The sequence below is a fragment of the Desmodus rotundus genome, chromosome 3 (genome assembly GCF_022682495.2).
Source record: "Desmodus rotundus isolate HL8 chromosome 3, HLdesRot8A.1, whole genome shotgun sequence".
In the NCBI taxonomy this organism is placed as follows: Eukaryota; Metazoa; Chordata; class Mammalia; order Chiroptera; family Phyllostomidae; genus Desmodus; species Desmodus rotundus.
In genome coordinates this window covers 150,875,168-150,902,816 of record NC_071389.1, presented here as the reverse complement: position 1 = coordinate 150,902,816, position 27,649 = coordinate 150,875,168, and the positions used below count along the sequence as shown (strand labels likewise).

The 27,649-nt window shown below is 41.3% G+C and overlaps 1 long non-coding RNA gene across 4 annotated transcripts in view; it reads left to right on the top strand.

Annotated features, from left to right (window-relative positions):
- LOC123478191 (uncharacterized) overlaps positions 1–27,649 on the top strand; it is an 82,608-nt gene that overhangs the window by 32,186 nt on the left and 22,773 nt on the right. For all 4 annotated transcript variants that reach the window (XR_008426546.1, XR_008426547.1, XR_006653338.2 and 1 more), the window contains one exon: positions 11,798–11,865. This is a non-coding gene — a long non-coding RNA (uncharacterized lncRNA). The remainder of the gene's footprint in view (positions 1–11,797; positions 11,866–27,649) is intronic.

The window sequence follows — 27,649 nt, the reverse complement described above, 5'->3', positions numbered from 1 at the left end:
TCAGAGCTCCAATTTCCTGCACATTCAGCAGAAAAAAGAACTCACTAGAAATGGTGAAAGTTGAGGCCCATGTTACAGGATACCAGAATCCTTTTTGGATTACTGAGAAAGATAGCTTTGCCCACAGAGATGAACATTCTTTAAGATCAAGGGTCACTTTTGTATCTTCAGTTTTTCATGGTAGACTGTGCTTGGCACATAGAAGACTCTTAACTGTTTGCTAAGTGAATATGTGAACAAGCGAATGGCAGAACACCCGAGTTTGTCTTACTGATCTGGGTTTCCTCCCTGCTCCTAATTTTTCCTTCTAAAACAAACATCTTTGGAAAGGACATGGGCATGAAGAGTTGAACTTTGCATCAAACTTCTCTGGATGAAATGTGAGCGTGGGTACAAGAGTGAGGAGAAGCACCTTAGATTGATATGCTGGAAATGGGAGAGGGGATGGGTGGGAGGTGTTCCTGAGACTCACTCTTACTTTGCCTATGAAGATCTATAAAGGAAATTAAATTTTAAGTTTATTTCAGGAATTCTGAGTTTCTACCCTCACCTGTCTGAGTATTCTTCTGGAACAGGCACCTTGACCACATAGTTAGAGCCTTCATCTGTTCTGCAGCAGACAGATGAGCTCTGGGCCACGTGACCAGATATGAGTGTGAATTTTACTTTCTCCAGGTACCCTTCATTTTGGTGGCATTCCCAGTGGGTTCTTGTTTAGGGGAAGCAGTGAACACGTCACTTAAAAATGTTCTCAATGTGCTCAGAGATCACAAAATCAAAGACTCTTTTAGGGCTAGAAGAAATCCCCAAGGTCGTGACTTACGTAGACCTTTGTTTCAGTAGAAGATATCTAATTCAGTTATGGGGTGAATTGGAGGAGAATTATCATGTTCAGAATGTGTGAGTATATGAGAGTGCTTATGTATATCACTACACATGCAAATTGCTTTAACTGTTGTGTGTATTTCTATGAGTAAACGTGTTAGGAGCAGGGAGGTTCACATTTGTGTGGGCTGCTTTGCTTCCTTTGTTAGCATGTTTTCCCTAAAGCCCAGCATAACTTTTCTCCATCTTCAGACCCTCTTTCTCCTCACCCCTCACTTGATGTTGGTTGGAAGCTCCTGAAAAATCTTGAGGTTGGGGTTGAAGATATTCACTCCCAGTTCTACTGGCATGTCTTTATCAGTCACCCACCTGATCCTATCCCCGTCCCTGGGCAGCCTCCCTCCTGCCTGCATTTATCTTCTGTTTTATGATGTCATTTAATTAGCTCACACATGGTGGTTTTACGGGACAAACATGGCCTTGTTTGCCTTATAGCTGGATTTCATGACTCTGTGGGGACAGGCCAGGAAATCTGAACCCTGCAGTGTTTGCAGTTCAGGAATGCTGGTTCTTTAGGAACCTAGGAATTTGGGGAATGGTCCGACTTGGAGCACTGTCTTCCATAAACTTAGGAAAGAGTCAGTTCTTTATTCTCAGGTTTCCTATCTCATAGCATATGAATAATCCCTTTGGGCAGGTAGGAAGGCTGTGCCAGCCATTAGGGTGTATCCTGAATCTGTTCCTTGTTTGTCTGTCATACTACTTTTGACCCATAGATAGAGTGGTCACTTACAGGATAGTTATAAGGCTCCTGAACATCAACTCTAGGGGAATAAAATACTGAGAGTAGGAAAGACACTAATGTAGGGCTTGTGAACTTGAGGTCCCCAAGTGAGAGAGATGAAGACAATCTTATTCCTTTGACAAGGGTTGTTGTATGAAACAGGGTTCATCCAGATGCTAACTAGGAAATTGGGGTCCACTGTTTAAGCAAGTGTATATTAGGAATACAATGTACTTTTGTTGGTTGGTTTTTGTTTCATTAGTTGCTTAGGTCAGGAAGGTCTGAAAGGATATCAGAATGAATTATTCAGCACCGTTCTAGAAAGATGAGTTCCATATGATTTTCCTATATCTCTAATGAAGGAGATCCTGCTCTCTGCTGCCACGTGTGACGAACTTTTGTCAAAACAGCTTTCCTTCTCTTGCCAAAAACATCACCAGTGTACCTCCACATGCACACATTAGAAATGTCCATAAGCAAGCTCTTGATAAGCACACTGTTCTTTTCTCAGCTTCAGACAACACATTTGTCTGGCTTGGTGTCAGTGAGTAGCCAAGTATGTGAGTATGAAATCTGCCTGGAGGCAAGAGATGGGCTAGAGGAGCCACAAGAAATCTCTTTTTCTTTCTTTTTCCCTTTGCTACCCTCGACCCCTCTGCCCTCAGGGATGAGAGTCTCAACCTCAGGCCCTCACTGCTGCACTCTATCTGTTCTCTCCTCCTCACTCTGGCTTCCATCTTTTCTGTCTTCCTTCTTGGATGACTGTTCCAAACGCAACACCCTTTTGGGGTCCTCCTTCTGAAACCCATCAGTTTACTTTCTCCAACACACTAGCAGAAAGATGGGCATGAAAATTAGCCTGGAAACAGGTCAGCAGTGCTTCTAGGTAAAGGGAAGCTGAGGCAAGTGCCAGCCTGGGCTTGGGAAAAGTGTTAAGAGGGAGTAGCCATTGGGAGAGAAGCACCCTACACTGTAACTGTGGCTAAGAAGAGACAATGTACTCCTAATCTCAGATACACAGACTTATTTGAATATATTAATATGTTATAAATTTAAAACCAGATATTCTAAACATCAATCCCCTTCTGGAATAGTCTGGGTTGCATTCTGTCTAGAGGCTACAGGTTAGACCAAATGATTCCCAAACTATCAGATGAAGGACTCAGTTTTTCTGGGCCCTCTGTTTCTCGAATCTACCTTGTCAGGATGTCTTCAGAAAATTTAGCCTAAATCACTCCCGCTGCTGCTTGCAACACCTTCTGAGATTGGTGATGCATACAATTCATCTTGAGTGTCCCCTCCTCCCCGGGAGCTTGTGACAGCACCTCTCACCTGAAAAACCATTAGGCTCCCAAAATGTTGGGACTGGCCCTGGCATGCCTTTGCCCTTCTGTGCTGTCCTATCTCCGGATGACTTCAGAGAAGGTGAGGGTGGTGTTCAATGGATGCTCCAGCCTTCCCCTCCTCTTTCCTCTGAATTGCCAATATATTTTTTCTGACAGTTTGCACAGATAGTTAAGATACCGTGTAATTACCACTGCATTTGAAAGCCAAACATGATTTATATCTGACAAGCTCAGTCATCTTTGAGATGAGTTGGTGTGTGTATGTGTATTTATGTGTGTGTGTATGTATGTATGTTGGTTATGTCTTTTTGTGGGAGCAGAAGAGTTATTAGGCCCTCTGTTCCCCTTCCACTCAGTTACCTTTCTTTACTGAGTCAAGAAACTGGAGTATACAGAGCACTGGACGGAGAGATAGAGTCCCTCTTCTCAGGAGACTCTCAGTGTGGTGGGAACTGTGTGATACCCAGGATACTGACAAACACACAGACATAATGAGATAAGGGCAGAGTGCTAGTTCGTGGTGGAGGATGGAGAACCACTACTGCAAGCAATATAGGTTGCTTATTGACAGAAAGCTTCAGGAAGGGTTGTTGGGAGTGTTTGGAAGAGGTGAATTAGGACCAAAGAGAAAGGAAAGGAGGGTAGCTCTGATGAGAGAAAAGAATGACCTTTAAGGTTGAAGGAGAGAAATTTGTATCAAAAGAAGCAGTTTACTTAACTGAAAGGAAGTGTCTGAATGAAGAGTCAAAAGGAAGTGGAGGGGGCAAGAGGGGTGTTCCAATGGGCAGAGCCATCAAAGTGCTTGGTGGTGTTTCATCAAACTGCTGTTGGGAAGCATTTAGGTAGTGCCTTTGAAACAGTAGGTCCAAGGCGGAGGGGGCGGTAGTACCTGCAGTGAGGGGTTGGGCTTGAAAAGAACAAGGAGTCACAGAAGGAAGAGATGAGGGCAGTAAAAGGACTAGGGGTGGAAGAGGAGAAAATACTACCAGAGCCTTTCTGAATATGCTCCTGAGCTTGTGACAGGGGAAAGGGTGACTGGTTATTTTCCACTTCCCTTCTAATTCCAGTAGGAGAGTTGAAGGTTAGATAAGAAAAAGGATTATACAATTTCCCAAAGCAAAATGCACCATTGCGTTGTCTCAGTGTCCTGTATTGGGTTTGGGTTGTGAGGAGGCCGCCTGTCTTTAAGGCAGAAAGATGCGCAGGGAGAGGGTTCATCTTCAACCCTTGGATATAATGGGAGTGGGGACAGTTGGTGTTCTTAAGTTTTGCTCTTGGCATTTCTGGCTCAGTCTTCTGTCAGTACAGACCTGCATCCCGGCCCCGCCCCAACTGTTGATTATACCCCTTGGGATGCATCATTGCTAGGGAAGCAGATGTGCCAGATGTGACATGTTTGAAAGAAAAAAAATCCCTTACTGCTGAGCCTTGGGGAGAGCTGCTAATCACTGTCTTGGTGCTGCTAGTGGGGAGGGAAGGGCTGAGGTGCGCTTTGTGCCAGCTCCTAGCCCTCTGCAGGAGGGCCTCCAAGAACCTAACGAGGTAGATGTGGGAGAAGGAGAGTCAGAAGAGAAGGAAGAAGATGTGAAGCCCACATCAAATGGAAAAGATTGTGATTGCACAGTAGTGGGTGGGCTGCTAACTAGTTCATCTTGCCTGGGTGAACAACTTATGTAAGGAGCTTCTGGACGGGGGTGTGGTGGGGGGTGCCTCAGAATGGGTTTCTAAGAATTCAGCCCAATAGCATCGCTTTTATCCAACTTCTCCTGGAGGACCCTCATGTCTTCCTGTGAAGCCCCCTGCTCCTCATCCCCAGCCTGCAATTTTTTCTAGTTTTATTTTCTTCCTGTCCTCAGAAATTGAGCTCAGAACTTGCAATGTGTCTTGTCCTTTGCCTGAGGGGAGCCTCCTGAGTCTTGCTGACAGATGTCTCAGTCTGGGAAGCCCCAGCATGCTTTGCTTAGTGCTGCTCCGCCAACACGGCGCCCAAGATACCTAAATGTCAGGGCCCCAGCGCTTCAGCTACTCTCCCAGCCCCCACTGCTGACGGGAATAGAGGAATAATTCTTTGATAAGACTAGGGGAGGATTTGGAGAAGGAATCCAGGAAGGACTCTTGGCTGTACTAGAAAGGTCTAAGTCTAAGATCAAGGTAAAGTCAAATAACACTGCACAATGCCTGGGGAGTAGATATAATGGTTCTGCAGTGTCTACAATCCGTAGGAATGTAGTTGATTCCAAAAAGACCTGTGCTCAGATTCCTGGGAGGTGCTTCTTGATTACATCTTTGTTCAGCATTGACATTTTTCATTTTCTAAACCAGATTCTAACTCTTCTAATCTGACCCAAAGAAAGTGGACCTACCACCAAGACAGCTAACCCTAAGCTAACCCTAGGACTTGAGTGCATGTATGTTACTAGAGTTCTGTTGTTTCTCCTAACTGAAAGTCCACAGACTAAACCAGATCCCAGAGTAGCTCTGCCCGTGACCCTATCTTTAATCCTGATTCTGAAATTAACCCTAACTCAAATCCCAATTCTAACCCCTCTTCTCTCCCTACCTCCTTCACTGCATGGAATAATTTGAGGGGAGGAGGGGCTGAGGAGAAGAGGGCTGGATGAGGAATGCCTCTGGGGAAAAGGAGGAGGAGGAGATCCAGCCAGAGCGACCTGGAGGAGCCAGTGTGGTATCTGGGAGCCTGGGGCATGCTCCGGGTACTTGCCAAGCCATGAGTCATGACATCATTCTTCATGGCATTTTGTTGGGGGTGTGTCTGGGCTGGCAAACAGGCTTGCTTAGAATGAGGTGCTCTCCCTCTGCCCCTCTCCCTAATTTTGGAGAGAAGGGAGAAATCTTCTGTCCTGAGGGTCATTCTCTCCTCTTTTCTTTTAGATTTCACAATACTCAAGCAAAACAAGGGAAAAGGCTTGGCACTTTTACATTAGTTGCAAGGAAATCATGGAGAGACTAAATCACTAAGAATGTACACTCTTGAAGCTTCCAAACATGAAAGGTAACCTAGTCCAGCCCCCTGAGTGTCATTCCCCTCAGGGATGCTGAGTTGCTCCATTCTGGCCTGTGCCCTCTTATGACAGGGCCCACATGCTACTCCACCTCCCTCCCACTGCAGTCATTGCCAGAATCCAGATAGGCATCCTCTGTGGCTGGATAGAGATCTTTATGGGGGTAAACCTGTGCCTGTGGATAAAATAACAGCTGGAAACACCTGGAACTTTTTCCTGAACCTGCTACCCGTCCCTGGCTAACGTTAGTCATGATGCGTCAGTCAGTTTTCTATCTACAAGATAAGACCAGCCCTGACCCATACTCTTGGGGAAGGCAGAGAAGGAGCAGGACACTAATGATTGTTTTCTGATGTTGAGGGATGATTAGGGCTATTATTGTTTGTTCCTTGGGGAAGCCAGGCAATCAGCCTGACTCCAAACACATGTAGTTCAACACAGTTGCTGTTCTTGGGGATCATGGAAGCTCTACTCCTTCCCTCTCCATCCTTAGCCCACATCCTACTGTAACTACTGTAGATAGGACTTGGAGGGGGAGGGTGCCTGGTTCCTTGATGTGTTCCATCTAGGCCTCATTTTCATGGCCTGGAGCAGAATTTACACTCCCCTCCATTGAAAGATTTAGCTCCTGTCCCAGCCTCCTCCACAGGGTTAGAGCCTGAAAGTTCTCTAAAACCTGCTAGGAAGTGACAATGGCAGGACTAACATTCAGTATGTTACGAGAGACTCTAAAGCTCCATCTCTTGAATCACATGCAATTCTCCAGCTCAGCCTACCAAATTCCCAGGTGCTATTACTTGGAAAAGACCAATGTTCCAATTTGCCAAGGTTTTCCAAAAATATGGTTTGATTTAGAAAAAAGTAAAAATGTGTAGGTTAAAAGAGACTTGGGATCAAAGTTCCTGCCAACTGCCTTCTTTTTCTCTCTCATAATGCTGAAATCTTGCAGTAATAATAACTAATGTTTAAGTGGTATTTTACAGTTCTTACAGTTCTAAGTTGTTTTTATTTATAAGCACAAAATAACCTTGTATGCTTGGAATTCTTGCCCTCATTTTACAGAAGAGGAAAGTGAGGCACAGAGCACTGTGCTCAGGTAATTGTGTTAAGGTTATAGAACTAGTATGTTACAGAGTTGGCATTTGATTGAAATCTAGTGACTATTGCAAAGGAGCTGAAGATCTGTTTGGTGTCCAACCATGAGAGAAAGAGTTAGGGGGCACTTTTTGAAGAATTTCCAGGGTGAGGAATACAAGGTTTCTAATGATGTCACCAATGTGCTCCTAATTCATAGGATCAGAATAAGATGGTCTTGGTGTAGGGCCCAAAAGAAATGTATAGACAACCAAATCTAACTGCAAGGTCAAGAACATATGAAGGAAACTGGGAATGAAATGCCATTATCTGCAAGCTGATAATATTGTATTGATGAAATTGTGGATGTTCCAAGTGTTCTGATTTAGAATGAAGCTCCAGAGGCCACTCTGTCCAGGTTCCCACCTCTAGGCCATACCACCAATGTGTGGTTGGATGCCCAGTTATCAAGACATCAGCAGAACAGGAACCCGTTGTAGTATTTGATCCACCTTCTTGTTAATTTTATCTTAACCTAATCAATATCTCTTTTGCTACTGTCCCATGAGTTTTTTGTTAGTGGGAGGTGGGGGTGAAAGTATCTATCTATATCTATATCTATAATCTATAAACAGAGATTGTGAAAGCTGTCTAGGTGCTCCCAGTGTAATATCAACTTGTGAGTTTATAAACACAGTTCGCACTTTTCAGCCTTCTTCAGCCTAAATAACACTAATTCCCTTGGCCTTTTCTGCTCACATCCAGCTTTTAAATAATATTGGTTGTCCCAGGTCTCTCTGGAAGTCTAAGGTTCTAAGAATATGAAGAAATCTTATTTCCTTCCACTCTGATTCAGGTTGTCCTTGCCTTTTTGCTTCATTTGTTGTAAAAACTTAACAGGAGTCCTCTTCTTCAGTTCCCTTCCTTATAACCATCCTAGACTCTGTTGCAAGATTTGTCTCCCTAAAACATGGCCCTAATCATGCCACTTTTCTGCTGGTTCCTATGGCTGCCTTGTTGGATGCTTGCTACGTGTCAGGCAATATACTAAGTGCTCTATATGTATCATCTAAATTAATCACTACATCAACCCTATCTAATAGGGACTTTTGTTCTCTCTGTTCAAGGATGGAGAAACAGAGGCACAGAGTAATTACAGAACTTGTTCAATGTCTCCTGACTGAAAAGAGGCAGATCAGAGATTTGAACCCAGGCACTTGCAACCCAGAGCCCATATGTTCCCAATTCTCTCGTATATTTTTAAATGCATGTATCATGTCTCCTGATGGTAGGACCTGTGATATCTGTCCTATCAAGCACTGGGCACAGGACTCTATTTAGTAATGTTCAATAAATGCTGTTGATGATTATGATGATGGAGAAGAAAGCAATTCTCTGGTGAACATGATCAGGACAAAGGGAAAATTTTAATTGCGATTATCCAATTTGCCTAGGAGAACATGGACTTCTGACCCATATGGGCTTTGCTGACTCCATTTCAAGAGCCCCAACTGTGTGCAGAGCTCTCCATTTAGTGAAGGAATCCTCTAGAGACAAGGCTGGATTTCTGTCCTTGGGGATCTCCCAGATTAATGGAGATGGCTCCACTCAGACCTAAGACACAGGCATTTGTATTGACTGTGTATGAATGTTGCAGGTTTGGAGGCTCTGATTTGCTCTGACAGTAGAAGGAGATGATGATAACAAGACCATGGGTACACTTTGGTGTCTCCAGCTGTCTTTTAAGATGCATAGTGTAGTTGTGGCACAGGCAATTCAGCTGGACTAAATGGGTTGCCGTCACTGTGTGGTCTTCAGTGAGCCACTCAGGAAGGTAAGGGGGGTGCCAGTGATGATTTACCTCAGAATAAGGTAAAGAGGCTGAGGGGACAGAAAGAAGGGTTGCCTTCTCATGGCCACAGGGCAGCAGAACTGAAACTACAACTAAGGTCTCAAATGAACCACCTGTATGTCTTGGCCTCACTGAGTGGGGGTGCTCACTGGGTGGGGGTGGAGAGGTGGCACGATTTTTACATCAGAATGACTGCAATCACTGGGCAGCGCACCCCCCCACCTCCACCACCAAACTTTGTTTAAGTGCCCTGCCCTAAAGCAAGAGCTGAGATCTTAGTTTTGGGGGAAAGTGAGATGCAGCGTCGCCTGACAAGTGGGTGGGTCCCCACCCTCCCCCTTCCCCCCACCCCACCCAGTTTACGAGCCCAGGGTGGCTCCCTCCTAACACCCTCTCTCTCTTTATGGACCTGCTGCAATCTTTGATGTCTTCTTCTCGTGAAGGGATGGTGGGGAGAAAGAAGCCAACTCTAGCCAAAGAGGCCCTGCCCACAGTGGTTGTCAGGTGAGGAAAGGGGCTCCAGGGAGGAAGGCAGGGATTTAGCATACGGAGCAGTTGGTTGGACAAACAGACACTGAGCACCATTTCAGATCTGTATCTCTTTGGGAAACATCTACATTATATTAGGCCTCTGCCATGGTGTTAGAAAGAGCATGCATGGGCTTTGGAGTGAACTAGATCTGGGTTCAAATCCTAGATCCTCAACTCGCAGGCTTTTTGACCTTGGACAAGTTATTTAACCGTTTGAGCTTTGGTTTCCAAATCCAAATCGAGTAATAAACTATTCATCTTACAAGACATCATGAGAACAGAGTAAAACATGCACATAAAGTGCCCAGTAGAGTGTCCTAGATCTAAACTTGCTCCTCTAATTAAAAGATAAGTTCCTTGAGGGTGGGGATCTCATCCCCTCCACATCCCTCCACCTTCTCCAGCACCACAGGTCTCTTTGCCTCTTCTCTGCTTGGGTAGAGATGCATTTTTACTCAAGCATCCCTCCTTTTCATCACAAATGCACAAATTCCAGGATCTGTGCCAATTATTTTTTCTGTCATCTTAGGTCCCTATCTCAAAGGCCACTTAGCCTGGAGGATCCTGTAAACAACCCCCTCTCCACACTTGTCAGTTTTCCTCTTCTCTGCCATGTTCCCTCTGTTCTCCATTAAAATGATTTTATTTGCTTTGCTCCTATTCTTATCCATCTATAATTTTTATTTTATAGCTACTCCATAATGGTCTAGGGCCATCCCTACTGAATCACCAACTAGTCTTACTTTAAGATTTAATTTGGTTTTATTAAAATTACCAAAATTCTCTCTGGGCAGGTGTAGACCTGGCCAGGGCAAAGCTCTCTAGGCTGTTGACTGTGAAGCTCCTCCCCACTGGTAGATTTCCAGGCTCTTCAGTTTTTCAGTGTTTCATTCAGCCACAGTGGGGAATGTTCCTTATGCAGGCAGTGTGTGTGTGTGTGTGTGTGCGTGCTTTTGCCCTACTTTGCACTTGGGAGTGAAGACACAATCCATGAGAGGTAAATTTTTGGTCTGAAATCAATGACAATAATAGGTTTTAGTTGCTTTGTACCCTTACTTTTTCTGTTTAGAGGAAATTGGATAGAAAAAGCTTTGGAAAAAATAGAATTTCCATTTAGATTTTTCAATATATTACTTACTTCCCTGAATAAAGATATCTCCAATTAGATGCAGAAACTTTAGCCTTAGGGATGTCAAACCCAGAAGCAGTAAGAAAGGAAATAGGATTCAGAGAAAATGAAAATAACAAAATTAAAAAGAGACCTCCTGAGTTGGATGTCTCACAATTACCCTGGTGGCTGATCTTTGTCCCCCAAAACCATCAATAAACACAGGTCTCCTTGAGAGGAAGAACTTAGGTTTAAACCTCCACTCCCCGCAATTCCACGGACATCTTTGTTCGGTTCACCTGACTGAAGAGAGACATTTTCAGTTAATCGGAGCATGAGCTTCCTTCTGCTTTCCCCCCACCCTTCTCCATAGTCCTCACATCCAGGAGAGTACTTTCCTCCCTCTGTCTGTGTATCCACATCCTAAATACTTCCTAAGAAACATGGGAAGAACATGCACTTCTTTACTAGAGAATCCTATAAAGTTAGGTTAGAGAGCTGTTGTAAAAGTCTGTTTTGGTGCCTCAACTTCTACTTTCTCCCCACAGCTTTGCTTGGCTGGAATCAGTGAGCACTGAATCTGTCTGTTGCTTCTAAGAGAAGTGGGAATAGAGCAAGGGGTGAAAAAAAAAAACCCATTAGCTTTCTACTGGGAATAATGCAGGGACTCCAGTTCTTTCTTCAGGATCAAATTTTAAATCTAGAGAGTTGAATGAGAAATAAGGCCATTTGAGGTAGCCTAACACTGGGCATTTGAAAAATGGTATTTTTCTCACCATCTTTCCTTTCCTTTTAAAAAATAATGTAACTTGAAAGAATATGATTATCCTAAAACATTTTATTTTTTAATTAAAGAGGATTCATTATGCTACCCGTCTCATCTCGTCCCAGAAGAGGGAAACCCTGTGTTCAGCAAGTTTGCTAAGAAATAATTATAGGTTCAGATCTTCCCCAGGCCCTGAAATTCAATTAAATTTTTTTGTTTTAAGTTACTTGCAGTCACATGGTATGTATGTGTGCATGTGCATGTTTGTGTTCATGCGTGTGTGTGTGTGAGTGCGTGCACCAATTTTTCCTTGTAACTGCTCTGGGAATCAGCTCTCAAATGTGAGGCTTCTAAAAAACAACCATCTCCACACTCCTAGCTCGGTTTCTTTGACTATGTCTATGTAAGCAGACATTAACATGATGAAAAATGTTCCTGTGGAAAAAAACCAAACCTTACTTTGATTTTGTTTGTTGCTTTGCTTTTAGCTAGAGATTCCCTGGTTGTCTACCAGTTCCCAACTCCTGGGATTCTTCTCTGACTTCTACTGAATCAGGTCAGTGTAAACAAGTGGCTCTTAACCCTCTGTGTGGATCAGAATCAGGAACTTTTAACCAGTAGAGATAGCTAGTCTCAGATATGTAGATTCAGGTGATGTGGAATGGGGCCCCAGGCATCAGTATTTTTAAATAATGCACAGCCAGGGATAAAAGCCACTGGAGAGATGGAAGCTGTGTTTCTGGCATAGATGATGTGGGGATTTTATGATTAGTAAAGATAACAGGGTCATAGGGCCCAAATTTGACTGCCTACATTGCATAGTTCACTGTACAGTTATATCAAATAGTGTTAGCATAGGGGCAGAGTGGTTACCTATCACTTATTTCCAAACTCTGAGTTATATTTAAACCCAGATGATAACAGGAATCCATAGTTGAGCCCCTACTTTTCTTCTCCATCGCAAGAGAGGGGGCAGTTCTATTGTAGGACTGTCCCTGTTTACTTAAAGAAGATTATTTATGGGGAGGATAGTTATAGATGACAGACCCTTTGTAAGCACTCCAGGAGATGGGCAGTATGTATGGGTTCCTTTAGGCCACAACTGACCTTTTACCCAGTTTAAAGAAAGTAGTTAAAAGCCCCCAGGCTTCAGAGCACAAGCCCTCCTGTCAGCCAGGAATGCAGAAAGAAGGAGGGTGGGGCTATATGAGGCCAGATTCTCACCAGATAATAAACCAAAATAGAAATGTCTAATAGAAATCTAATAAATGAATTAATAAAATAAATAACATAAATGAATCCCCATATATCTCAGCATATAAACACATATAACTTTATATATATATTACTGGCTTACATAATATGTATGTGTGCATGTAGAGTTAAATAAAGTGGTATATAAACATATTTATATAACTACACTAGCCTTATGGGGCATGGAGATAATTATGCAGTTATCTCAGACATTTTTTGAAAATTGTAGCTATTATCATATTTTGGCTGAAAATTTTTCCAATATCCTGATGCTTCCAAGTATTTATATTTATAAATTATGCATATATTTCCTATTTTGTATATAGATGCTGGTTGTTATCTATGTTAGCTCTTTTTCAGAGGGAGGGCATTGAATTTGTGTAGATACCCAAGTGGGCAATTAAGACTCAAATAATTTACTTCGGGGCTTAGATAATCTGCACTGACTACAGTTATGTGAATCTGGTTCTAGAATCTTTACTTATTACTTAATCTTTACATAGATATGGCCACTACATTTTTTTAATTAATTGATTTTTAGAAAGAGAGAGGAAAAGAGGGAGAGAGGGAGAGAGAGAGACATTTGTTGTTCCACTTATTTATTCATTCATTGGTTGATTGTTGTATGCCCTGGCTGGGGATGGAACCCGTGACCTTGATGTATTGATGTACCCGGCCAGGGCACGCCCCTAAAAATTTGAACCAGTTGAATACATTTCCTTTTGTGTTTGAGGATATAGGTGTAGGTGAATAGCTAGTAGGACCTACTGGGTCCACTTTCAGTTATCCGAGCTCTTGAAGGGAGAAAGAGTAAAAAACTATTCAAGGAATAGCTAAGAGAAAGAATTTCAGTTTGGCTTTGTGATGAAATCAGAATCTAATCTCTCACTCTTTATCCTCCTCTCTCACACACAGGCACACATGCACACACAAATGCAGGTACATGCATGTATACATAATATACACAATCACCTAATTTTTAAAACTGGCCCTAATTTTTTCTGGGCTGGACTAACAGCAGTCTGATGCTCCAGGAAGGGGAGGAAGCAAACCTAAGTAGTCTCCAAAGACAAGAACAGAGTAGCACTCTTTATCCACATAGTAGACACATGCTAACATATGCAGGAGCTATGCTTTTGTCCCAAAAGGGTTTGACAAAGAAGTTGTTTACAAACAACTACAAAATCCTTATCTGATTTCTTTGACATTTCTACTTATCTCCCAGTTTGGTGCTATATCTGAAAGTGGAACACATATTGGAACTGAGTCTCCCCAAACTGCTTCTCCCCAAACTGCCTCCAAAAGCTGGGGCTCAGAGTCACAGAGTGGACAATGGGGAGTGGGAAGGAAGCTATTCACTACTATCTCCCTGTCCCCTGTGGATAGTTCAGGCTGAGCCAACTGTAGGGGCTCCCAAGGCTCCACTTTATAGGTCCACTTGTGATTATTTTTTTACGAAGAAGAATATAGATGAGTTTTATTAAGATTCCTTTCTCTCTGGGTTGGCTCAGCAACAACTTAGCTTTATATATGCATCTCATTCTCCTAATGGCTTCTTTAAACTTGTTGGCAAAGCCAAAATGAGGCCTATGATGAGAAGAAAACAACTTGAACTTGGAAGAAGACAACTCTGTCTGAACTCAAGTTTGGCTACTTTTGGAGGAAATAAAATAAAATGGAGTTTTCTGACTTGTTTGTTCAGTTGTCTCAAACATTCCCTTTATAAAATACATCCAACATGAAACCAACTTTGGTTGTTTTACTTGAATCCAAATCCCCACTTTATCATAGGAAGAGGGAGTGGAATTGTTGTGTTAGTTTCATGGGTGCTGTGCTAGTTCATCCACAGTACTAGGGAGGCCGTTAATTATAGTTTGAATATATCAGATTTTTGGTTTTCACTTGGGAGATAGGTGGTCACATACTACCAAATTTTGTGCCAGAAGAGTGAAGTGGGACAAGGAGTACTGGACCAGCTACTCATTTACTCATCCAACAAAGACTTACCGAACCCCTACTATGTGCCAAGCACCATGTAGAGCACAAGATTTTGTCCACAAGGTACACACAGTGTTAGTAGAAGAAACAGATATAGTAACAAATAATTATAACACCATGTGTAAAGTGTAGTGAAAGACACAATGAACGAGGTGTCACAAGGGCGCAAGGAGCAGTATGGAACCCACTCTGAGTGCGGGTGAGGTAGGGGGTGTGGACTGTCAAGGAAGAGAAGATGATGAGAGCCAGAACTTTACTTTATTCATCTATGTATCTCGTAGTCCTAACTATGATGCCATGCTATTGAATAAATTGACCAAGGATTTATTAAGTCTCTTGAAATGCAGTGGCAAAGTACTATAATAAGAATCAGGAGGTCTGGGTTCCGGTCCAGGATTCACGGTTACAGTTTCTGAGTTGGCCCCATCACTGCTTGTCAAGATGAAATTAGGGAAAACCCCGGGGCCATTTCCAGATCTCCACTTCTCTGGTAACATAAAATATACTGACCCTCCTTCCAATATATATATAATAAATAAGAAAAACCAAAGTTTTCTTTCTATAAACCATTCATAAAATAGTTGTCAGCTCTCTATAACCCTGTCCTTTCTCAATTTTCTGTGAATCTCTTAAAAAGTATATTAAAGTTATTTGGGAGAATATGTATAACCCCAGATTGGTTTTTTAAAGATTATTTATTTATTTTTAGAGAGAGGGGAAAGGAGGGAGAAAGAGAGGGAGAGAAACAACAATGTGTGGTTGCCTCTCACACATCCCCCACTGGGGACCTGGCTTGCAACCCAGGCATATGCCCTGACTGGGAATCGAGCTGGTGACCCTTTGGTTTGCAGGCTGGCACTCAATCCACTGAGCCACACCAACCAGGGCTCCAGATTGTTTTTAAAATTTGTTTGTTTTTGCAAAACTTGGGGCAGGTTGACTAGTACTAAGGAGACTAGAACCTGGAGAAAGTGAAATAATATTAAAAACGCCATTTGGCTTAGTTTGGCCAGTGCTGAAAAGAGTTTAAAAACTACCCTGTGCTTACAGCAGTGGGGCAGCAGGCAAGGCCCAGGGACCCTGTCGTGTCTTCCTTCATAGACTGCTGTTTGCTTCTTTGTTTGAGTCCAGCAGAGAGTGAGACTGGTGGCTGAAGTGTGCCAACCTGGTTGGAACAGGAGGACTCTCATCCCTGCTAATCACATAGCCTCTTCCTTTCCCTTACCTTAGGAGGAAAGGAGGAAGGAAAAACCTAAATGTTCTAGGCCTAATCAAGCAAACCAGTGTTAAAGCTGAAGGGCCTAACCCTTCTCATAGAATTCTTGGCCCTTGCCCTCTAGACACTTAAACTCTGGCTAACCTCAGTTTTCTCTTCTGCAAAATGGATATAGTATTCCTGCTCTACTTACTATTCAATGTGCTTTTATCTTATGGTAATTACCACAATTTGTAATTTATATTTGATTAATACTTGACAGTAATATTCATAAAGACAAGAACTATGTTTGTTTTCCTTTTAATTCCCAGCATCTAGTACAGTGCTTCTATATACTAGTCATTCAATAAACACTTTTGAATAAATAAGTAAGTAAGTAAATAAGTAAGTAAGCAAGTAAGTAAATAAATAAATAAATAGTATTGTCACAGTCAAGTATAATGAAGTATTTGAAATACTTTAGAAAAATATACAGGTGAAATGTGTGTAAAACATTTTTCTAGTTAACTGGGTTGTAAGTTCCTTGAGTTTAGAAACCAAGTCTTAAGCTTTTCATTTGACATTCAGCCTAACAGAGAACTTTTTACATAGTAGGTACTCTGTAAATAATTGTGCTTATTACTATGGTACTTAATAGAAAATTATAATACTTGCAATAAACCATCCAAAAATGAACTTAAGAAAAACACTTCCATTTACGGTAGTATCAAAAGTAATACAATACTTAGGAATACATTTTAACAAAAGAAATACAAAACATTGTTGAAACGAATTAAAGTACTAAATAAATGTCAAAAACATCCCATGTTCACGGCAATTCTTCCCAAACTGATCTACAAATTCAACACAGTACCTATCTGAATCCCATCCAGCTTCTTTGCAGAAATTGATAGCTGATCCCAGATTCATATAGAAACTCGAGGGACCCAAAATAACCAAAACAATCTTGAAAAAGAAGAGCAATGTTGGAAGACTCACATTTTCTAATTCTAAAACTTACAAAGCAAAAGGTAATCAAGAGAGTATGGCACTGGCATAAAGAAGGAGATACAGATCAGTGGAATAGAACGGGAGTCCAAGAATGAACCCTCACATTTAGAGTCAATTGATTTTTGACATGAATGCCAAGATAATTCAATGAGAGAAAAACAGTCTTTTCAAGTGATGCTGGGACAACTGGATAGCCACTTGCAAAAAAAATTAAGTTGGACCCCTACCTCACACTATGTACAAAAATTAACTCAAAATGAGTCAAAATCCAAATGTAGAAACTCAATTATAAGACTCTCATAGGAAAACATAGGTATAAATCATCACATCCTTGGGTTAGGTAATAGCTTCTCAGGTAAGGGCACAATAAAAAAAAATAAACTGGACTTCATCATAAAACTTTTTGCTTCAAAGAATACCATCAAGAAAGTTAAAAGACAACTTGTGGAGCAGGAAAAAATATGTGCAAATCATGGACATTATAAGAGACTTGTACCTAGAATTTATAAAGAATTCTTGTTAACTCAATAATAAAAAGACAGCCCAATTAAAAATGGGCAAGGGATCTGAAAAGACAATTCTCCAAAGAAGATATACAAATACAATAAGCACATGAAAAATATGCTCAATGTCATTAACTATCAAGGAAATGCAAGTCAAAACCACTAGGATGGCTATAACAGTCATAATAATAAACAAGATAGTAAATGTTGGTGAGAACTGGAAAAACTGTAATCCTCATACATTGCTGGGGGGGGAATACAAAATGTTACATCTTCTTTGGAAAACAGTCTGGCAGTTTCTCAAAATGTTAAACCTAGAGTTACCATATTATCCATCAATTCTACTCTTAAATATATACCCAAGAGAAATAAAAACAAATGTTCACATAAAAACTTGTATATAAATGTTCATAGCAGTGTTATTCATAATAGCTGGAAAGCGGAAACAGCCCAAATGTCCATTAGCTGGATAAATAAAATACAGAATAGTCATGTGATGGAATATTATTTGGCTATAAAAAAGGGGTGAAGTACTGATACATGCAACAACATGGGTAAATCTCGAAAACATTAAGCTAACAAAAAGAATTCAGTCACAAAACCACATATCACATGATTCCATTTATATGAAGTGTTTAAACTAGGTAACTCTATAAAGTGAGAGAGTAGATGAATGATTCCCTAGAGCTAGGAGTGTTGTGGGTAGAGGAGAAAATGGAGAGCTAATAGATAAAGAATCTCTTTCTGTGGTGATGAAAATACTCTAAAATTTATTGTGATGACAGTGGCACAACTCTCTGAATATATTAAAAACCATTGAATTGTACATTTTAAATAGGTAAATCATATAGTACATGAATTATATCTCAGTACAGCTTTTATTAAAAAAAAAGGAATTAAAATACAGTGCCTGCCCTTAGGAAACCTACAAGCTAATTGAAAACAATTTTTTTTGGTTCTTCACCTTAAAAATCCTGGCTATTCAACTTTGAAAGCTTATTTATCATCTATTTTCTATCAACTACTGCATCTTAGTGTTGTGGAGTTTAGGGTGAACTGCAGGAAAGACATTAGAGGAGGAAAACCAGGCAGAGAAGAGTGGCAAAAGGGAACCCAAGGAGCTACGTCGTTTGGGAAGAAGCCTAGGAAACCTAGCTAATCTAATTAGGTAAGAACTGTGTCCTCAAAGCTCTAAACTTGAATTTTTTTTTTATTGAGATTTCTAATTTTGGTTATGGTATTTGGAACTGAGTTGGCCTAGCCACCTTCTTTGGGTCCAAAGACACTAAAAATATGAAACATTGACATCCTATCTTTCTCTAGTCTCCTACATCTGTCTGAAGATCTGGATAATTGGTGGGTGTGGAAAGCAAGCCACGGAGAACTTGCATGTATCTGGAGTGGAAGGGTGAGAAGGAGCTGGGGAATGACTCAAGAAGATTGGAGTCTAAGAACAAAATGCTCTGGAAACCTCCCTAAGCATATAATGAGAAGGAACTTGGATGTCTTGATGACTGAATTGACTCCTACTGTGTTGTAGTTTTGACTCTAGTCTTGGTTTCTTTTCATTTTCCAGAATCCAAATTTCAGTGACCTGAGTACCTGTCACACCCATTTGTTCTGAACAGCCCCTTTGAACAGAGCCTGTCTGGACAGAGAGGAGTATGGTTAGGTGTGGGAGGCAGAGACTTACAAAAAAAAAAAAAGAAGAAGAAGAAGGAGAAGGAGAAGGAGAAGGAGAAGAAGAAAAGAAGAAGAAGAAAAGAAAGAAAGAAAGAAAGAAAGAAAGAAAGAAAGAAAGAAAGAAAGAAAGAAAGAAAGAAAGAAAGAAAGAAAAGAAAGAAAAGAAAAGAAAAAGTTAGCTCTGGTCTTCAGATTAACTGTTGGTCTGTTGCAAAAAAACAATACTCAGCTCTTGAATTTAAGAAATAAGTAATCAACAAATAAGAAGACTTTCCTTATTTGAAAAAAATTTCTGTGGGTGTGAAAATACTGAGCTAGATTTTAAAAGAAGTTCAGTATGGCTTGAGGAAGCATTCCCTCCCCTAACACTGGGCCCAACCACCAGAATAGCTCTACCCAGAGCTGGTTAACTGGGGATCTTTGCCTGTACATCTTGAGTGGTGTGATGTGACCAACTGAAATTTGATTAAGGACTAACTGAGGTGGCAAAGTAGGGGATGCTGATGAAGGAGTGTTTTGGTTTAGGTCTTGACTGGGGAATTCAGTGTGTTTGTAGTTTCCTTTAAGAGAAATGGAATAAAAGGGTTAGGAGCCCTTGCTGTCATGTGGGTTACCTACACCAAAACAGACTTGTGTTCTGCTCTCTGGCCAGCCCTATTCTCTGCTCTTCTTATCCCAACTTGCCTAATTGATACCTTGGTTGATGGTGTCATTAACAATGTTTGAATAATAGCCTGACCGGTTGATTTCAAAATGGGAGAGGTGATTAATATGTCGGAAATTCAGCTGGGGGTATAAGGAAGGGGATGTTCTAAGAAATAAAAATGTGTCAGGGGTCCACCTGTGCCCCCCATGGCCCATCCACTGTCTTCAACGGAAAGGAAGAATTTGGGGATAGGAGTCTGATTTCCTTTTCCTTCTTGGTTTGCTGAGCCCTCTCCATTTCCCCTCCCCACTTCCCCCAACAGCACACGTTCTGACACCTACAAGCTCGTTACATGATGATGACCTATATTTTTATCTTTTTTATGAGCATCAAACACACATCGTCTTGCAAGCACATGTGTTTTTTTCCCTATTGACGTGTGAGTGCCTTTGATGGTAATTTATTGTAGGGCTGAGCAGCCAGGTCTTAATTGTACCCTAAAATTGCTTACCATTTTGATGCCTCCAAACCATCCCAAAATGTACATTTTTCCTACAGAAGGGTGTGGGGCAACCCCCTTTTTAATGCTTTCTGCAGTAGAATGTGGAGCTTAGAGAGAACATGAGAGAGAGATTCGCCAGTTGGGTTTCAAGGATGCCTTGGTCCCCAGTTTCTAATTGCAGTTGTGCTATATGAATGTTTTGCTCTGCTCAGTGAAACTGAACTCAGTTTTTCCTTCATGGTTTAGGATCAACATGGTTTTACTAGTTGCTCAGGATGGTCAACAATCAGTTCCTACTCTGGCATTTAGACTTTTCAGGAAATTTCTATTATGGCCACTTGCATCTGTGAATTCGGATGGGATTAGGAATAACAGTGCTGTGCCTTAACCTGGGGAGTCTGGGCTATGAGAGATAGCTAACCCAAAGCATAGTAGCCCTTCTGAAGTCATTCTATAATAGCTTCTGCTTCCACATCTGATCGCTCCCTTACCTGGCTTAGGTACAGTAGCATTCAGCATCCTGTATTGGACATCCAGAGGAAACAGAGGAAGAGAGGGATGAGAAATCCTAAGAATATAAGTTTAGACCAAGCAGAACTTAGTTCTTAAGTGTAATTTGAATTTGAGCCCAATAAGTCTTCTCTGGCTTAGCCTCACTTTATCTCTCAGTACAATACAGAGCACCACGGGACGCTCAGATTCATTACAGGAGGATGAGTCAAAGTCCAGAACAACTAGGAATGTAACCCATGTCTCATTAACGTACAAGAGGAAAATGGACATGAAGTTCCTACCTCTCTGGAGAGGCCAGGAGTAGCATCCAATGTTGACCCAGGCTGTTGTGCCGGAAACTGGTCTACCTATGGTCTGAGTCCTTGTTAGCTCTTGTTACAGACTGTCCATTCCAGATGAGTTCATTTGTTCTCTGTCTCCCACACATGACACTAACCACATGTGCTTGCTGGTACTTGCCTTCAAACATTTATTCAGGCCAGTTCCTTCCTCCCCCAACCTTAGGTACTGTTTTTCTGTCCTCCCTGCTCAACTCCTGTCCCTTTCTTCTTTGTATACCTGGTCCTAAAGTCTCTTCCACAAGAAACTGCCTTACCTAGCACCTAGGACTCCATTATTCTATAGTTCCTCAGCATTATATTATTTGCATATATCTCTCTGTCTTATTGTCTGCCTAGGTCCATCAAGGGACTTCTTGTAGCTATCTGAATGACCCTCCTGACTGAACACAAAACTATTACCATCACCTTCATGGGTGAACAAAAATCTCTTTTCTGTTAAAACCTTTCAAAAAAGAGACTTTACACTCTTTCTTGGCCTCCCATTTTTATGTCCAGTGGATTGGTATAGATGTGGATGAACTTGATAAAGACAATAGCTTCCATGGTGGAAACCATGTGAAATGTCATTTTCCTTAAGGTAACTTGAAAATTGTTTATTGTCAAACTTGAGAAATTGAGTCAGTTACCAAATAATTTCAGATTCAAAGAAATATGGGGCATCTATCATAATTATCTGATTCTCCATTATGTATCAAATAAAATCCAAACTCGGTTGCTTAGTTGTCAGAGCCCTCCATCGTGACAATTCCTATATTTATATTTATATCCCTTTTTGTCACCTAGACTACAACTTCATGGGTCTACTTGGGGTTCTCGAACTTGTTCTTTCCTTTTTTGCCTCAAGATTTGTGCCCACATTGTTCTTTATTTCTGGAATGCCATTCCTTTTCTCATCTACCTATCAAGGTCTTATCCTTCATTTACCGTCTTAATATTTTATCCTCCAAGAGTGCTTCCTACATCTCCCTAAAGACAATTATTTGTCTCTTCCCCAATTACAGTGTCATTACTTGAGCTTCTATAATAGCATTGTTTTGTACTGGATTAATTTATATATGCAGTTATTTCTTTTACTAGATTGCAAGCCTTGGGAAGGTGAAAGTTGTATATATTTTTAACTTTATATTCCTTTCTGTATTTAGCATAATGCTTTGCACAGTAGGTGCTCAAGAATATCAATTAATTGGATAACAGGGTCATGTTTTTATGTTTATTTTGCTGTCACAGTTTTTCTTTAACTATTTCACCATTTTATCACTGTCCAAATCAGTCTTTGGGTATCCTCCACTTCCATCTATGGTAAGAGAAGAGCATCTAAAATAATATAAGTTAGACTGCACATGGAACTGACAGGTTTGAGAAGACCCTGAAAACAGATTCATCTTTGGAATTTGAATCATTTGAAGGGCTATCTGTGCCCTTCCCTGATTCCCAGAAATCAGGGAAACGAGGACCAAGGAAGAGACAGCTGAAGAATAGAAGAAACTGACTTCTGGGAATGAGATTAGTTTAAGAATTTTGTGTGTCAGCAAAAAGGGCAGTGTACTTGCTTAGAGGTATTCATTTCACTCTTGGCATCAAGCTTGTTTCCTTATGCTACAATCATGTCACTGACAGCACTTTCCTGTCTGGTGCCTAAGATGGGCTGACAGCTCTGCTCCCATGTACTTGTTGGTAGGAGGTGAAGAATGGGCTGTTTTTTGACTGCTTATGTTCCGTATACTTAAGGAAAGACAAATCTAAACCTCCCTGATCTCTCATCAACTCTTCTTATCTACTACTTATACCCCACCATCTCAGTTCTCCTCACTTCCAACAAGGCATTTTCATTCTAAGATACACTGTTAAATTATGTTACCCTCTCTCATTTTCCAGTTACCTCTCTCATTTCTGATGGCCCACGTGCGTAATTTCTTCAGTCCTACTCCTCTGTGCTCAATTCTGTAGCTTCCTTCTTGCCAAACTCTGGTTTATAATCTTCTCTTCCTCCTCTAGAGTCTTCTCTGACTACCTTCCGGAAATGCCCTAAGCCTTTTCTCATCCTTCCAGCATAGATGGCCAGACCTCGGACCAGATGTTTTAGTGATGTTCCTGTTTCTCTGCATCTTGTTTTCCACCACACAAGGAACTTCACTATACCGATATTATTCCTCTTATTAACTTTGTACCCACCCCCTGGCCTCCAGTTTCTCCAGTCAGAGAAGTCATTGGCTGGCTTTCTCTTACCTAGAAAGCCAACAACATTAACAGGCAACAATAAAGAGATATTTAGAACCTGTTGACTTTCTGATCCCTTTCTAACTCTGTCCACCTGTCCTTTTTTCCACAAATGCCGTCTGAGCATCTGCTATGTACTAAGCACTGCTTATATTACCATACTTCTCCCCCGTGAGCTTATAATCATTGCTCTTTGTAAATGAGAGTTGAGATATTGGTTTGATATGAGAAATTACTTATCAAATATTCCCAAACAATCTTGAAAATGTGCAAGTTGCTGATGGAGCACAGAGTTAAGATTTCTTTGTTAGCTATTCCCCCCATTCTTGTTATTGCTGTTCATCATTGACCCATTTCTCAGAAGTTGATACAGAAAAGTTGTCTGTGTCTCATTCTATGACAAGCAGTTAGTCCATCTGAGATATAATTTTAGCATTTACTGAAGAACTCTAAGGATTGGGGCGGGGAGGCTAGATATTAAATAAAAACATTGTCTTGGCCCCCAAAGAATTTAAAATGTAACAAATGAGACAGAAAACCTAAGTTCTCCCAATGTCCTGTCAAACACACACATTCTGGTTTATGCAATTAAATATTGTTGAAACTAAATGGTTAGGTGAAACTAGAGCAAAGAAGTCATCTTGATTAGTTGGAGTTAATAAAGAAAGACTCTTTGGGGGAAAGGGTTGTGAGCTGAGTTTTGAGTAGAGGCCATGAAGACAACATTCAAACAGGTAAGAGATGAGGTTCAAACACATGCTTAGATGTGGGAATGAGTGGGGATGTGGGGGTTGGTGGATGGGTTATCTCGGCTAAAGCACAGGTCTGAGTAGGAAAAAAAATTGATAGAAATGGGTTCATTGAGAGATTAGGGTAGAACTTGTGGATGACCTAGGCGACCAACATAGTATAATGTGTCTTCCTAGTTGGAGGCAGGGGAATACATAAACTAACTTTAAGAGCTAAAAAATTCATTCTTTCCCTAAGCTTTTGAGAAAAATGGATTAAGGTTTTTTGGAACTTTGACTACTATCTGACTAAGGTGTTCTGCTAATACGAGGTAAAAACCAAAGACCAATAATAATAAAAACCTAAGGTCTGTGTTTTTTTTAAATGTTGCTAAATTTCAGCAGTAATTATTTATCCAAATGGACTCTGAGCTTAATTTTTCTTGGTTCTATTTTAGAATCATAAAATGACCCTATAGAAGTAATTATCCAGTCACATGCTCTTGTATCCTTTAGTCTACTCATTTTCCCTGTATGACAAGATTTTGTGGTAAAGCAAAGAAACATTTGCACCTGGTTTACACCTGATGTGTATCCATTGACCTTCACATTTCTGGATTGACCATGCTTGAGAAGAGGAAATAAATATCAAGAAACTGCCTCTAGATTTTCCCAGTCTGTTAGAAGGAGGTCTTCCAAATCTGGGTTATATCAACTAACCACAGGAGAGCAGAGCCCCAGACTGTTATGATATTTCCATCTTAGATCTCTGCTGGGATTTCCTCTGATATAGAAGGAAGGGATAGCCACTTTCCATATAGTGCTTAAATGCTTATGAATGAGGGAGGAAAGATATTGTAATGTGTCTTCATTTCCCCTTTGGTATGTTTAGGTTTAAAAAACAAAATACCTAGTAGAAAAAGAAAGACTAGAATTACCAGAGAAAGAAGAACTTCACAACAGAGTGGATTATTGAGTTGCTTGAAAAAAAATTGTGTAGTCCCTTTATCTGAGGAGCTAGAAGAATCAGGTCAATTATCAACTGTGTGCATGATTTTGGAGGCAATAGAATGATTGAGAAGACCTCCAAAGTTCTGTCTTCAGGCAAAAGCTCAGTGATTTCTGAATAGGACACAGAGAAAAAGAAGCTAGAGTGACCTGAACCCATCTTTTCAGGCCTCTCTTCCCTGTGGCTGCATGTCACTCTGGTTCTTCAAAAAAATTTTTTTGCCCTTCTACTTCAGAGTTGGAAGACTTTGAGGAAGTGAGGATAAAGTTTATTCAATTGAGATGTGCAAATGGAATTTTGTGGCCAATTCTTTAAAAAACATTGATTGGTTTCCTCCTGCACACGCCTCAACTAGGGATCTAATCTGCAACCTAGGCATGTGTCCTGACCAGGGATCAAACCCACAACCTTTTGGTGAATGGGATGAAGCTCCAACTAACTGAGCCACCCTGCCTTGAGATGACCAATTTAGATATGATTTTCATATCTACATAAATCACTGAGGTCAATTTCATACTGACATTGGGTCAACTCTTTATTTCTGATTTTTAGATTATCCACTTTATGGATTTTTCAGACTCCATACTTCCACTGCCTTGGGTTTGGCAGAAACACTGTGTCAGAAAAGCATCAGAGATAGACACAGATGGCATGTTTGCATGTGTGTGTATACCACTGACTGTGTAGGCAAAGTAACAAATTTATTTCACTTTTTTGTAACACTAATTTACTTTGAGCTTATATTTTTATTTGTGAATCTGTTTAATGGTGGGCTCTACCACTAGACAGTAAGCTGCATGCAAGACTTACCAGTATGTCTATTTTGTGCACCACTGTATACTTACCACTTAGCATGGGACTTGGCACATGGTAGGCACTCAACAAACGAAAAATTATGTGTGCGTCTGCTCTCAACCACTGACTCGGATAATGAAAAGTTCCTACTTCTCAGGAGCTGGAAGGGTTCTATACTAGGGCAAGTGGATGAGCCGCAGAGACTGTGATCAGATATCCCCAGGTGAGGCTGCCAGCTCTAGGGTACATCTTGTTGACTGTCCTCTGCCCATCACTGGCTTCATCTCACCATAATACCCCTGGCACAGGCCAGGGAGTGATCCAGGTCTGGGTATGGGAGGAGGTAAGTCCCAGCTATCAGAACAGACATCTAATTCTAGCTGTAGTTGTTCCAGATGTGGCAGGGTTCCCAGCCCACTGACCTGCAGGGCACAGTGGGGGGTTGGTGGCATGAGTCAGAGAGGAATGTGGGGCTGGTTGTTTGGGAGTTTCACTCTGTGAGGAGAAGCCGGTTCCCCGTGACTGTCAGTTCTCTAATGGCATCTCCAAGGGCAGAGCCCAGAAACAATTAGTTGAAGAAGACAGACTGAGCACCCACATGCTTTTGAGTCCCCCCCAAGATGTTGGTAGGAGAAGAATTTAAATGGATTTCCATGGGCAGAGGACAATTCATAGACCAACACAGTATCATACAGTGTTTCGATGGAGAGAGCAGCTTATTTATACTTCTGCTTTCATTTTAGATAAATAAAAATCTCTCCCTTTGGAGATTTTTCTGGCCTATAACTTGAAGGTCATACCAGGGCAGTAGAAGCTCTGTGTAAATTCTCCAAGCTCCCACCTCCTCATTCCCCTGGGTAGGAGTGAATGGACACATCAGAGTGACCCTCACCTCTGCATCATTCACTGCTCTGCTTCTTCATACAGTGCATAGTGATAGGACGTGGCTGCAGGTGTGGAGAGGCCCTCATTCTTGAGTCTTACTGGGAAGGGGACCTATGAATCTTGTAAATGTGATGACACCGGCAATGACAGACTCTTTAGCCGCCTGGTAGTCTGTAACTGAAGCCAGGAATTCAGCACACATTCTGACACACCCAGCCTTCACTGTGGGTTCCCAGAAGTGGGTTCTTGCATAGCCACTTGGCTGGGAGGACCCTCACTTTACTTATCCTCCCTGACAAATTCCAAGGCCTCTGAGCCGAATCCTAAATGCCCAAACCAAGGAATAATTTTATTCCTCTATCTGTTTCCATTACCAGTTGTGCTTAAACTGTTCTTGTTAGTTATTCCCAGCTGCAAACTCCCCAGAAAGTGAGATCCAAGCTCCATGGAAGTATTATGGAATGTTCTTTCATTTTGGTTTAACTGAAATCTTTTTTTTGTCATAATCAGAGCCTGACATTGATCAAACCAGAAAGTTTCTATACTGCTTTGAAGCCCCAGGCAAATAGGTTGGGGCTTTGTCCTGCTGTTCTCCACCTCTCTCCATAATGAGATGCTTTGTTTCCATGAACAGGCCCTGATCCAGACTGCTAGACTCTGTGACAGGACACCTCATCCCTCCCTCTGCCTCCAGGCGGGACTGAATTTAACTCATCCCAGACTGAAGGATGTCTCCTCTAGACTTTGTTTCAAGATTTCCTCAATCTTCAGCATCACTTGGTTAAACACACACAGCTTTTTGCCATTGTTGTCTAATCTTAATTTCCAATGGCAATTCTAGCCCATCACTTCTCACTGTGGAGAGGAGTTCATGGCCCTCTTATATCTTTCCAGCCAAATGTGTCTATTCTTTTTATAATGCTTCTCAAATGTTAGTTTGGCCTCATATCTTTCTTAAGGCGAAAGAGGAAAGTTAGTATTATTTTAAATTTGCCTCATTATACAAGCATTGTTGACCTCAGCTAGTATTCCATGTTTTGGTCATTATTGTTATTGTGCC